General features: G+C 42.7%; 1 long non-coding RNA gene across 1 annotated transcript; it reads right to left on the bottom strand.

Moving 5' to 3' along the window:
• Positions 1 to 2,604: 2,604 nt before the first annotated feature.
• LOC135909768 (uncharacterized) lies at positions 2,605 to 13,942 on the bottom strand. Its single transcript, XR_010566787.1, has 4 exons — positions 13,880 to 13,942; positions 6,364 to 6,499; positions 5,307 to 5,344; positions 2,605 to 2,897 (listed from the first exon to the last, which is right to left on the bottom strand). It is a non-coding gene; the product is annotated as an uncharacterized lncRNA (long non-coding RNA).
• Between the last annotated feature and the right edge of the window lie 318 nt (positions 13,943 to 14,260).

Raw genomic sequence — 14,260 nt, 5'->3', positions numbered from 1 at the left:
CTCGCATCTGCCGGAGAACATGGGTATATTTGCGTATAATAAAGCTTTTTTGCGTGGCCGTGTAACGTTTTCGAGCACTTTCGTCACGTTTACGACCTCGCTCAGGGAACTTTTCTTTGCTGAGGATCCTTTTTAGCGGCATTCTTAACCTTCCGTTGCATGCCGCTGCAATTTTCGACCAGCCGCCGCGAGCTAAGTAAGGGAAAACGGACCAATCGCAGACGCCGGTACTATACGCTCTTCATCCAGTTATCAATTTTCAGTGCACTGGCCCTGCGCCATCGAATTCCTCTCCACTTGAGCGGGCTCCTCGCCACTTATCAGTGAATTAAATAGGACAAGCCGCTCAGTGTAGGAAATGTTATTTGTTTTTAAAACAAACAAAATTGACCTCCCAGAAACGAGGAGAGCGTTTGATTTGTCTGTTTACAAAACCCTGCGGGTCACTGCCCGATGCTTGAGTCGGCGGTTACGCAAATTTGACGTCAGAATATTGGAATAAAAAACATATTAGAATATGTTTGCGTTATAGGGCCCCTAGATTGTGCTCTCTCAGCTGTTGCTGCGGCCAGGTGGGACTCAAAGAAGTAAAACCATGAAACGAGCCTGCATGCAACGCCGTAGGCCACGTCACGGACGAAGGACGACGTGGGGATATTTTGCCTGTCTTTGGTGGATGCATGTTAACGAGTCATAACAGACTGAAACCGTTGTGCTTCAGCTTATGTACGATAAACACATTGCACGTCAGTCACAACTGTGCTGTCCCTGCTTTTGACAACGTCGATGCATTTGTGGCACGTAAAACATACATGTGGAAGGCTGGTAATGAAGAGGCTACAGTGATTCATCGAGGGACGAACCCCTTTACTGCAGTAATCTTATCTGTGTGCTCGAGATGCGCAGGGAAATGAAGGTTGGCGAATGTGGTGCAAGAGTGAACAAGGCTCGACAGAAGAACGTATGCCTGCACGTACGTGGGCCCGGTCAGCGCGCTAGCCGTGCACATACTCACTTACTGTTCGGCACCGCAGGACTTTCTTTCCGTGAAGCTTCATTTACCACGAGAACAGCATACCTCAGGCCACAGTCAGTGTATTTAAATGCCTAACGATGTTCTTCTCTGCCAGATCGTTCGTCGGTGCGCTGTGGCTTGTCACACCTCCGTTGTGAGTGGCCGCCCGAAACGTGTTCATAAAGCAAAACGATTCCGATGAAGCCTCGACGAGCAAATGTGTGATATCTCATAAACTGCAGATGGGCTTGCCATAGGTTGTATCGCGATGAAATACACCTAGATTGGACCGTTGGTCAGGTCGCTACGGCACGTAGCCTGGCGTGGTTGTGCCCATGGTAGCGCGCCGAAGGCGAGAAATGTAAACGAGAGGGAAGAATCTGGTCCAACACTATGGCGGAGTAATGACGACTACGGCGCCACTTTGCTTCACGAAGAGTGACGTCAAGGCCCCTGAGATTTCCCGTCCTCCATGGTGGCAGGCCGAAAATATGGTGGTATTACCGCTGAAAGCTCCTTATAGTAATGCTTAGTGTGTATTAAGAGAACAAGAAGACTTTAAAAATAAATGAAACCATATTTATGAAAAAGCTACTTGTACTATTGTCGTCAAACTTTAAAAAATAAGAATAAGAAGTAAACACACAAAAATAGATAACACACATAGGATCATCAGACGGAATCTTTCAGATCCTTAGCGCAAGTTTCCGATTTTAATGGTAATAAAGCACTTTTAAAATACTAATCCTACTTGCTTTCTGACCACGACCGCACAAGAAATTGGGCCACTGGGCATGTATGTGCCCATTCTTGTGCAATGCCCTAAAAGGGTACGTACTCGGATAGACAAGCAGGGCAATAGTTAAGAAGTGAAGAAGTTGGGAGGAAAAGGGGTGAACGTGTGGAAAAATAATAAAAGATAGAAAATTGGGCTTAAGCGTGCATTCAGAATCTAAAAAAGTCGGCGGCATAAAAATTCAAGAATTTGACTACAGATAAATTCATAAAGCTGTGTTCCATTTGAGTCATTTTTGAGCCGAGATTTTCATCAATAACGTTTACATTTGCACGCTATTTACATTTCACATTTGCTCAAACGTAAAAGAAAGCTTCACCTAAACCTGATTTCCTTATAGGCGTGGAATCACCATGTAAATAGTATTGAACCTGAATAGTGAACATATCAGAAGGATCATTGGAAATTGTAATGAACCATCTGTTCACCAATATGGTCTGTCGCTAGTTTGCTTGAAGGACAAGCGTATTAACGTCAGCAGCCATCGGGAGATGGTAATAACAGAATTTTGAAGTTCAGGCGCTCTCCTGAGACCTGCACTTATTTGTGTTTGAAATCTGAATATTGCGAAGGAGAAATAGGTAAACAGCAAGACGGTGAATCAACGGCGATGAAAATGGTGTAAAACAGTGCGGTAAGCTTTCTTTTGAAAGAGGTAATCGTAGATGGCTCGCAAACGTTACTGAGTATAATTTTCACAACTGCTTTGATTACAATTTCGATTGACCTTTTTATCACGTAATTTTTAAGCCGTGGAGTGCTTCGCAACCTGTAAACAAGATAGACACTGCCCTTTTCCTGCACGGCTCTCAACACACGGTAAATTTGGAAGAGGTCTGTCCGAATCCTATAGGAGAAGAATGGAGCGGACGATGATTCCAGCGAAACCAAGGAACATCTTGACCGTGAAAGGTAGACCCAGCATTCCCCATTGTTGCAGTGTAGCGAAGAGGTCATCTTTTCTGATGCGGCCGCGATGCAGAGACTGCCACTTGGCTGCAACACTGTGCGATCTTACTCCCACCGGTCCGAATCCTATGACGCCAAGAAACCATCCTGGCACCTCCATGAACAGCAACATTATAACTGCAAATCATGCAGGAAATGCAGTTGTGGACGCTGTATACAAAAGCCGCTGACCAGATTCCTATTCATTAGACCTACGTTTCATTGAGTTTCATGTGCAATTATGTTTCCCGTAGTGAAAAAGCATTTGTGCCAAAAATGATTCCTTTGTGCGTTTCCCTTTTTCTTTATTGAACGTTAAGTTAGCATTCTTTCATGTGAACTCTCCCAATTCGTGCCATCACGGGGAGAAACAGCATCCGCCTAACCCCACATTCCGATTGGCTCTCCAATTGAAAGTAGGCGCGTCAATTTTGCTATATGGTGGGATAATATGCCCCTTCTTCAACACACACACACACACACACACACACACACACACACACACACACACACACACACACACACACACACACACACGCACACGCACACGCACACGCACACGCACACGCACACACACACACACACACACGCATGCACGCACACACACACATTCTTTAGGTCAGCAGTTAATCTTACGATTATTATAAAATTGTATTCGTAAAATTAATTGCGTATAGCGCGCCAACATATACTTTAAGTGTATGAATACATTCACGAGTGGACAGTTAAGGGTTTACCGTTACAGTTTATGAAAACGCTAATGTGTGTCCCTCCTCCGGTAATTTCAAAAAGTGCTATTACTCTTGACCCGGTAGTATTGTAACATATTTTTCCTGGAAATGAATTAAGGGCTTCTTTAGTATCTGTTATATACCATCGCCTTTTAATTATGCTGTCCATGCAAAAGAGAACAAATTAAATGACACAAAGGAAGCGTAACAGACTGGACGAGTGCTGGCTAACAGCTATATATAAGTATAATCAAAAAATGGAATTATAACGGGTAGAATCAGTTCGACTTACTCTGGCTTTAGTTGGTTCTGTTTTGTACCATATGTAACATATACTAATCACCCAGTTTTCACTTTCCCTCGCACTAGTTGACCTAGTATAGCCTTGCGATAGCTTACGTGATGATTTCACAGTCTTGCCTGCACAAAAACAAATAACTTGAAATTCCTGCCCTGAACACTTTGCTTTGAAATACCTGAGCCTACGTAGCTGCGTGTTTTCGTCAAGCTCAGCAAATTATTTTTCTTTCTGCCTCTGTCTAACGTAAACTGCATTTATTTTCTTGCGTAGCTTTTTTTGCATCCTCCTCAAGCAAAGCTTATTAACAAAGAATTAAACGGGACACGTCTAAAGCGACAATAAGAAAAATCAAGTTAGAATGACAGAATGGTGCTTCGAAGTGTCGGATGCACCTTATTTACTGAAAACAAAGTTTTCGGGAAAAATGCTTACACAGTAATAGTTTCGCTATAGTTACGCGGCATCATTTCACGTTAGTTGTATAATTTCTCGCTAACAAACATACAAAGTGGGAGAAACCTCTGATTACAAAAACTTCCGTTCGTTGCATACCGAAATGAACAAAAACGAAGTTTTTTTTTTCTATTTTTACTCGCACTCTCGAAGAGATATCAGTGACTATTGACACATATGTTGCAAAAAGTAGTAGTATATGTAGTACCAAAGCTGCAGCACTCTCTCTCTCTCAGTTTAATTTGCTCGAGGCGTGCTCCCACGTGCTGCACTTCTCATTGTATTTATGCAAGCTGCCGCTGCAAACGCGGCCTCCGAGGTCGCTCGTACAGTTTAGGACTGCTACCTAGGACCCCTACCCGGGACAAATGCTAGGACTGCAGCTTTTATAATTGGCAAATCTGCCTGTTTGCAATGTATATCATCACCAAGTACAGGCTGCTTTAGTCATCGTTCAAACGAGGTACACGTGCAATTGTCCTGACAGCAGTGCGTGCACTTTAATGTAATAAAACGAAAAAGCTGTCCCTGCAAGCACCTGCAAAGGCGACCATGCTGCCCTTATTTATTGCAAACTGAATTCTAAGAAGGCTAGCTTTACAGTTGTCAAAAAAAGAAAGACGTACGAAAAAAGAAAGCCATTTTCTGGGACTAGAATAGCAAGCTGACAGTGCCCGGCCCTACAAACCATGCACTTCTGGTTTAAGTGAGAGCCTTTGTAAGCCTTAACTTGAAAATCAAAGTGTGCGCCCCACTAGTCATATACCGCTCTCGTCTCAACGGCTTTCGCTGCAGCGTTTGGTTGCAGGAAAAAATGTGTACGTGTGTGGCCCGTCTGGCCTATACACACACACACACACTAGAAAAATCTGATTTCACAAAATGTGGAAAGTTCTGCACAACAATCTGTGGAATGATGTAAAACATATCAAAGCAATAGTTTTGTTGTAATACTACGGGTATGGTTCCACGGAGCGTTATTAAGTCCCGTTGTGGAGGGGTGCATCACTGAACAGCTCAAGCGCTTTAAAGCAAACTTTCTTTAAATGCTAATATACTTACTGAGAGTTAAGATAGTCGAGAGGAAAACCATGGCGTTTCTGGAAAACAAGAAGGATAGAGAGAGAGAACAACATAATAAAAATAGCACACATATGGAGAAGGCGAAATTTGTGTTGCAGAAAAACATGCCACCTGTACATGAAAGGCTTAAACACAAAGTGAGATGACCTTGAGCACCGACTCGCTTGATAAGGCGTTCTAACTTGTGTCTCGGCGAGCTAGCTACCTTGTGGTTCAAATCACAGATGGTGTGGAAGCTTGCTACCAATATACAGAGCTGCGTTCCCTGTAGCAGCTTAAGTGCGATGATGTAGCGACGAATAGAGATATTTCTGTTTGTTGACCGGTTCGTTTTTTTAGAGATATGCGTGAAATTCTGATTCTGCCCGCGTGGCCTTGTGTGTGTGTGCGCGCGATAGCAAGTACCACTTGTCGCCTTCTGAAGTTCGCGAGAGATTTTGTTGCTTTTAAATGCATAAAGTTTCGCAACTGTAAGTGCCAGTGTCATCTTATTTTCTGTTGACCAATTCAATTTTGTTCGCTGGCATTAGTTTGCTAAAGCTAGATTTGTTAATGAGAAACTGGAATGAAAGCCTGTAAACTGCCTCACATTGTATGCATTCAGAGCATCACTGAGAGAAAATGTGATATATAGTTTTGCTTACTAGGCCCTGTTTTCGTTTCTTTAGACTCTGTTCGTGAACTTCCATTTACCTAATGTTTTGGCCTGTGTCAGGAAAAGCTTGAGCTGGCGCGATACCATACGAGTCCTGCGACCAGTCTAACATGCCCAGCTACATATAAAGCTTTCAGGTGTGTTTACCCCATATTACACTGCATAATTCAGTGACTGGGGGTTGCAGTGCCATAAAGTTAGTAAGGGCACACTGCAGGCCCTCAGGAACGTAAGGGCACACTGCAGGCCCTCAGGTATATGCTGAAACGCTGCTTCAAACAACTCTAGGGCATATTCTGCGCCTGATTTCCCAGCAGAAGCGCCCAGCGCACAAACGGCAGCTTATCAAACAACGCAGCATCGCGCGATGTTAATACTAACCACCAACACAGCTCAGGTAGACGCGCTGACCACGAACCACTGCGCGCTCCAGGTGGCCACGGCAAGGGCTGCAGTCGTCTACGAGCGCTCCCTGGCTGGCTTGGTGGAATGGATAGCTGGGTGTACAAATTGTTCTCTAGAATGATGTATGGCCATCGTGACACCAGTTTAAAAGGTAATAAAATTTTATGGTGTCTCCTCACAAACCGTTCGTACGCTAGAGATAACGGGCTACAGACGAAATTTTATGCCGAAAATATTGTCAGTGAAAGTCTCCGGATAATCATTGTTTTTAAGAATGAAATGTTTTGTGAATTGGGACGCACGGTTGTTCAATAACGTACGACTGATGAAACAATGCCCGAAATGATTGGCGAAAAAGGGTTGGAAACTTCTGCAGCCATGAGCGTTAACTTCTGTATAACGTCTAATTAGGTTTGTCAAACAAAGTAACAGTAACAACGAGCAATTATTCAACGGCCTGCGTTTCCTAAAGTGGCATAATTGTTAACGGACCAAAAATATTATCGAACAGAGCTCCTCCGGAACCTCGCGGGAAGCCTGTTCAAGTTAAGATGATTCATTAGCTACCATCCTGTCGTTGTTATGTCGACGCGTCTCGAAAAGCTATGAATTGGGCTCGTTGGTGTGTTCAGCTTTCTAGCACTAAGTGCTGTAAGACGCAGCGGGGATTAAGCGAACACTGGATATAGTGCACTCCCCAGTGTCACCTCGTGTGCGCTTCATATCCAGTGTTTGTTTCGTACCCGTTGCGTCTTACAGTACTTTCCGCAAGAAAAATGATGGACGCGTCTCCTCAGGCTTACGGACGTTATGATCGCCAAACAATTTCGCAAACCGGACGCTCTAGCCGCTCATAGCTAACGTTTCCAGTGACTTCAAAGGAAGCGAAAGCTTTCTTGACCATTTGTTGGCGCCATCTAGACACTTTGCACCGACGCAAAAGTCATGGATGCTGTCCTATATGAAAAGGCTATTAATTCGCTAGTGTTAAGGGCCCATTATCGCAAAATATCCGATGTCGGCGCCGAATGTCGCTCGGCGAAAAATCGTTCTGAACCACAACTACGCAGGCCCCGCAGTGGCGCTGAGGCGCTAGTGAACTAATTGAATTCCTCAAAGTGAAATGTGTAGAAAAATTGTAAAGCACGACCTGACCACAACCTGCATATATGATAGCGTCGGAGCTTAATTTGAATATACCAGAAAACATAATTCTGCTACGCGGAAACTCAAACACAAACCACTTTTGCTAGCGGCGCGGCAAGTTCATTTCCTTGCAATGCCACCATCACGCTTGCCTCCGTGCATCTGCAAAAAAGCTGCGGTTGCCGGGAAGCGCGACAAGCAGTCAGGGACCCTTGAAATCTATGGCGTTCCACTCTTAAAGGCGAAACTTAAGCGTTTTCCGAGTTATTTTTTAGAAAACATGAACATTGTACGTGTTAAACCGTTGGACAAGTCTATATCTAATGTAGAAATCTTTCTGCCTGGCTTTACTGTCTATCGGAAACATAGGCATGGACATGGCGGGGGAGTATCTATTTTGATATCAAATGCATTGTCAAGTACACAAATTTAATTTGAATGCAATTCTGAGTCTGTCTGGTGCCTTGTGAAATTACCTAAAGGAAGCAATGTAGTGTACGGGACATTCTACCACCCACCCGGCAGCAGCGACTCATTCGGACTGCTTTCTGAGATGCCATCTCTTGTGCATAATAGCGCATTTCTAGGGGTGATTTCAATTTGGCAGACTTCCACTGGAATGCCGGATCTGTGGCTGGTAATAGGTCCCGTATTTACACAGAGTTCGAAGAACTGCATGCATTAAATGGATTGCAGCAGTGCGTACTGAAACCTACGCAAGAAAATGGAATTTTAGACTTAGTACTTCGCAATGAGCCGAACATAATATCAAACGTTACTGTTTGCCCAGGTATTAGTGACCACAGGGTAGGTGTCATAGAACATAACATACATCGAGTACGGATGGCGCAAATTCCGCAAAGAAACGTGTACAGCTACGACACAGGAGACTGCGCCGCTATCAGGACCTAACTTGAAAATTTATTTCCTACTTTCCAGTATCTGTCAAACGAACGCTGTCCGTTAACATTGTGGTCAGTATTTCGAAACAAAATCCTTCAATACTTCAAATAGTCGAAATTCATGTTCCGTACAGGCACCTGCGGCACCGAAAAAAAAAAAACCTTGGTTTAACGTAGAAATACGCAAACCTATAAGGAACCCAAGACGACCGTATAAAACGTTTCTAGCCGAAACCAGTCTGGCAACTCAGAAACGCAAGCAAGAGATAAATAATTTAATGAAAGCGACAATTAAATCTGCCAAACAAACCTTCTTTGTTAAATTAACCAAGGACTTGAGAGAAAACCCAAAATCGTTTTGGAAATGCGTACTGTCATATATGGACCGCACTGTCAAATGCGGCCCCATATACGATGGGGCCGCATTTCGGCCCCATCGAAATGCGGCCGTCGTGGCCGGTATTCGATCCCGCGACCTCGTGCTCAGCAGCCCAACACCATAGCCACTGAGCAACCACGGCGGGTCAGGAAAACGAAAATGACGACTACAATGACTATAGTTGATATGACGACTAGAATAGTCATATTAACTGAAAGGTCGCACAGTTGTAGAAAAAAAAACGCAAAGATCTGCGTGCACATGCTCAAAGAATTCAGCGTCCCGTCAATATTGCGTCTACAGTTTAAGGGTAGCTGCTTAGGAAAGACAATTCCTCCTTGTGCAAAAGTAATTGCGGGCTTAGATACAGAGATGCTACCACAATATTGACGATATATACAAATGCTTGGCCATAAGGCAGACTTCTTCGTTGTTATGTGTGAAGAAGACTATACAGTCCGCGAATTTCGAAGTGTTCTTGCTATAGCGACAGCGTAACGAAAGGTTATACGATGTAACACCGATATATCAGCGTTTACGCTTAAGTGATTCCCGACTAAGGCAACTACGTGTTACGATTCGCCGACGACTTGTGACGACCTGCGACAATCTTTCTCCCTGTTATGTGCACATTCTGAAAACTATAGCTTTCTTCCTTGCTATTTACATGTGCCATGAGAGCACTACACCCCTATTGGCCCTGAACCGTGACTGCCTTCATGAAGCTTAGTCCTTGTGCGGCCTTCTGCAACAACGGTGTGGTCATGCTAGTTGTATATGTGTTATTCTGTCGTCATTGCGGCAAGTTGGGTTCCACACGGGCTGCTTGAGGTTTTCTTGCCACACTAATGGGGATTTTCAGCGCCAGAACCGTTTGCGCGGCGAATGAATAGTACCAGACAGTAAACGACCACTTCTGCTTTCTGTGAACCATGAACTTTCAAGAGGTCCTAACCAGCAAGAGGAACCTTTTTTCTACTTCTTCACTATGCAAAAACTTGCCGATTCTCGAAGAAGCTGTTATTGTCGATAAGCGCACCAGAACCTTAGCTCTAGGTCGTACACACTGTGTTGATTCACGCATGAAACTTCTATATTTGTTAAGACTATACCGCGCCGCTTTACTGTATTTCTTCCCTAAGAAGAACGCTTTCACTGTGTTCCATTACCAGCCTCAGTGCTTTCGGGGCTCAGTTGACTGGTTCAGAACGTCTGTGGTACCGCTGACAGCTTATTTTGTCGACAGAGAACTTAGAGCTCAGTAACTTTGGAGAAGGAAGACTGTTTGGTCACTATGCCAGAGACCATGTTTTCAGAAAGCACTGAGAATTTTAAGACTGAAGACAAAGCTTTCAGTTGTTATTGAACCTGCTGTCGATCTCTTGATAAGACATAAGCTAGATAATTTTCATTTATACTATCAGAAAGGCAAAACATTTGTAATTGTTAGTATCAATAATTTCGACTGAGACGCAGAATTTTTTCTAAGAAATTTACATGACGGTATGGTGCAGCTGGTTGCCCGGAGATTCACTATAACTGTTAGCTTCAATAAACATGTAGACTGACGCCACATTCTTAATTCGTAGTTACTTGTTGTATTTTTGGTAAATACGTAGCATATAGCAACTTTTTGGTAAATACTTAGCACTCATTATGAAAACTGAATACCTTTTTTTACTGTCTACCACATGACGCATTGTTGTAGTGTGTTAAAGACTGATAATCATCAAAACTAGCAATCAGGTTTCACGGACAACTATGGTGTGGCTATGGGAGTTTTCTTGATATTCTTCATCATGTACATATTTAAAGTGGACGCGAGGGGGATGGAAAAACGGGTGGTTCCTGCACACGTCAGGGATTCACATTGGTTCTAAGGTTGTCAATCTTAGTGATATACAGGGTGTTCCAACTATCATGCACCAATATTTCTGTTTAAATTCATCAGGCCTTCCACTTTGTCAAGAAGGACGAGCAGCGAAGCTGTGGTGCTTCAACTCAATCGGCGCATCCATGTATATATGGTTATTATTATTAATTTTATTATTATTATTATTATTATTATTATTAGTAGTAGTAGTAGTAGTAGTAGTAGTAGTAGTAGTAGTAGTAGTAGTAGTAGTAGTAGTAGTAGTAGTAGTAGTAGTAGTAGTTGTAGTAGTAGTAGTAAAATGAAGCTACTGCTTTACAATTCTGTATTCGCATCTCATGCCAACTATACTGCTACCTTGTGAGAGGAACGACGACCAAAAAACAAATTATGTAGGCTATCTGTCTTAAAAAAAAAAGGTTTGCGCCACATTGCTCAGTTTGCGCATGACGCTCATACGGGACATTTATTTTCATCACATAACGTTCTTGCCTTTTATCAGCTATGATTTTAATCTTGCAATAAAATACGTAACTAGCGTGAGACGAAATGATACTAAGCTTCTTAATCTTTGCGAGTTAGAAAAACCTGGTGATGTTCAATAGGACATTCGAAATCGCGAAATATGGGCGGTTCCTTTTTCACGGACCAAACAAGGCCGTAAAAGAATAAAATACTAAACAACTTTTCAGAAAGGAATATCGACATAAGCTCAATTACCCGGCAGAAATTAAAAAGGCATTATACTAACTATGAATAAACAGGCGCACATACCATAAACGCATGTTATCTGCAGAACACTGTTTTATTCTCTGCGAAATTATCAAAATAAAACATATAAATTGTATTAAAATTGCGTCGCTGATTTGAATGCATTTAAATGCGTACCAGTAAAGTGTTCGTATAGCCACATGTATGTATGCCCTTGATACGTTCTTTTCTTCTTTTTTTATTGTTGTTGGACACACGTTAAAGACGTTTATATGCGATTGTGACGTCTGCATCTAAAGTAATAGTATTGATATGAATGTATTGCACTAAGTAATCATTACGAGTAGAAATCATGATTACAATGTAAATCTATGTTCACATGTTATTTTATAGTTAGTTATTGCAATGTCAGATATCGTGCATACGTTTGATTTATATCATATGTGTTTTTCCCTGCCAAATACAATAAGGGCCGGAGCCTTTGTCAAGCCGCTGGAAAGCGCCTTTTTACTCCAGTCCTGGCATCTTTTCTTCTTTATAAGAATTGAATGCTAAATAAACTGCCTGTCTATTATTATTATTATTATTATTATTATTATTATTATTATTATTATTATTATTATTATTATTATTATTATTATTATTATTACAAACATGGGGCTGTCCGTATACCTCCCATAGAAGCCCATGTATTGACACAAACGGGAATTCCATAATGTTTACAACTTCACTGTGAACTACTTAGGTAAGAAAAGTAAATGAAACTCGGCGTAATGGTAAAGTTTTATAGCTGCTAATTGCCCCAAAATTTTTTTTGATAGTTTTGCTAAAACGATTTACAGCCGTTTTCTGTAACCATGCTCCCTCTGTAGACGGCCATGTATTGGCAGCACACGGGAATTCTCTAACGTCTACACCTTCACTGTGATCTAACTAACTATGAAAATTAAATGAAACTCGGCGTCATGATAGAGTCGTCTGATCGGCCAATTTCCGCATAGTTTTTTTTCCAGGATACCTACATTACATTCAGAGCCACAAAGCATTCGCGAGAAACTGGAGACAAAAATTTTTTCGTGTCGACGCGACGCGTATAGACGGACGGACGGACATCGACCACTGCCGGACGGAAGCTATATGTAGCTTCGCTGTAAAATTTGCATATGCCATGTCGCTGGGCAGGCTAAATTGCCGCGCGACTGGCTGCTCGAGGTACTTTGCGTGTATTCGTGAGCTTCTTTCATGCTCCGAAAAACGCTTTTATGTTGCCCCTATTGAGCAACAGAAGACTGTATCGGGTGTTTTTCATGCTCTACAATTTTCTCATTGACTCTTTTCTTCGAATTATAATATTTCAGAAGGTGATTATTTCGCTAAGATTCATTATGCAATTAAGCGGAATGCAAAAAGTTATCTCAGTATCTCCAAGCGACGGCAAACATAAAAGTTCTGTCCAGCTACTTGGTATATGCACATTTTTAAATCTTGGTGCATGATAGTTGAGACACCCTGTATACTTGAGCAAGGCTTTTCGTGCCTTAGATCGCTGCTTATTTATCAATATTTATCAATACTGCAATCCCCATTGGGGATTTTAGCAGGGTGTTTCACCACAGCACACCATAAATAATTCCTGAGAAACCACTGCAAGAGTCATAAAGCTTAGTGGACCGAATGACGAAGCATCGTCAGAGAAAGTGCTGGCGAGGTAACTTGTAAGCCAGAAACATTCTGACCGCGTCTGTCACGCAGACTGGGACTATCAGTAGCAGCGGGGTACCGGTCCCTTCTTAGTTAATACTTTCATTTTACTGCGGCACTCCTTAGCATCGGCTTTGCGGTCACCTTGTTTGGTTCAGAAACAGAACAGTGTGAATAGAATTAATTGTTATCAGCGTTCAAAGCTGCTGTGATTCATTCATTCATTCATTCATTCATTCATTATTTAATTCATTCTAACGTGTCAATGCAACAAGCTCACCATGGTAAACACGGCAGTTGTGGGTTGGGAATAATTTTGCCTGCCCATGGATTGGAGTCGGGCGCCCAAATCAGTACAAAGGCCTCTTATAGTAAGGCTCCGCCAGCAGCCCGACTGGGGTGCCACTGCTCCTATTCGATAACCAAACTTATGGTTTTGTTTTCTTCAGGAGAACCGCGTATTATGACGTCTAATGCGGCAGGCTTGTAGGCGATGTATTGTGGCAAATGCACTTCGTATACCTCTCGTTGTGGCAGCCCTTCGATGAGGTAAGTACTCATGACCAAGCTACACCATTTGGTTTCTGCGGCCATCGTGACAAAAGTATAGAAGCAAAGTGAAGCAATTTGTTCGCTACGCGCTTTGTGGCACGCTCCGACTGGCTGTTTGTCTCGTTCTGCCAATGGCTACAGCAGTGAATACGGAAAGTGCGAATCGACAAAGGAAATTTGTTGAAAAGCTATTCGGATCGACGCCCGAAAGCTACGAACAACGCTCACCGGTAATGGCACGGTAGCGGCCACCGCTCAGACTGTTGTTGTTGTCCTGACTGGCTGTGCCCCATGCCCACAGTGGGCCATTGGCCATGAATAAAAGAATAAATGAATTGGCCATGAAGGTGTATAAATAACAAGGGGGTTAACAATTTGAACATTAGAGCTTAAAAAGTAAACTTTTTATGTGTGGGAAGAAAGCAATTGGAAGAAAACCACGTATAAAAAAATAGGCCTTAGCCTTGATGACGATGACGAAGCTGTAAACTCAAAACATGGCTCGTACCTACGAGAGGAATTGGCCACACTGGATGTATCGAAACGTACACCGAACAACACACCAAAAGAATTAAAGACGAACATTCAGAACAAAGCATTTGGCAACTA

Source organism: Dermacentor albipictus, chromosome 4 (assembly GCF_038994185.2).
Source record: "Dermacentor albipictus isolate Rhodes 1998 colony chromosome 4, USDA_Dalb.pri_finalv2, whole genome shotgun sequence".
In the NCBI taxonomy this organism is placed as follows: Eukaryota; Metazoa; Arthropoda; class Arachnida; order Ixodida; family Ixodidae; genus Dermacentor; species Dermacentor albipictus.
Note: the sequence above shows the minus strand (reverse complement) of the source record. Positions and strands in the feature narration are given on the sequence as shown.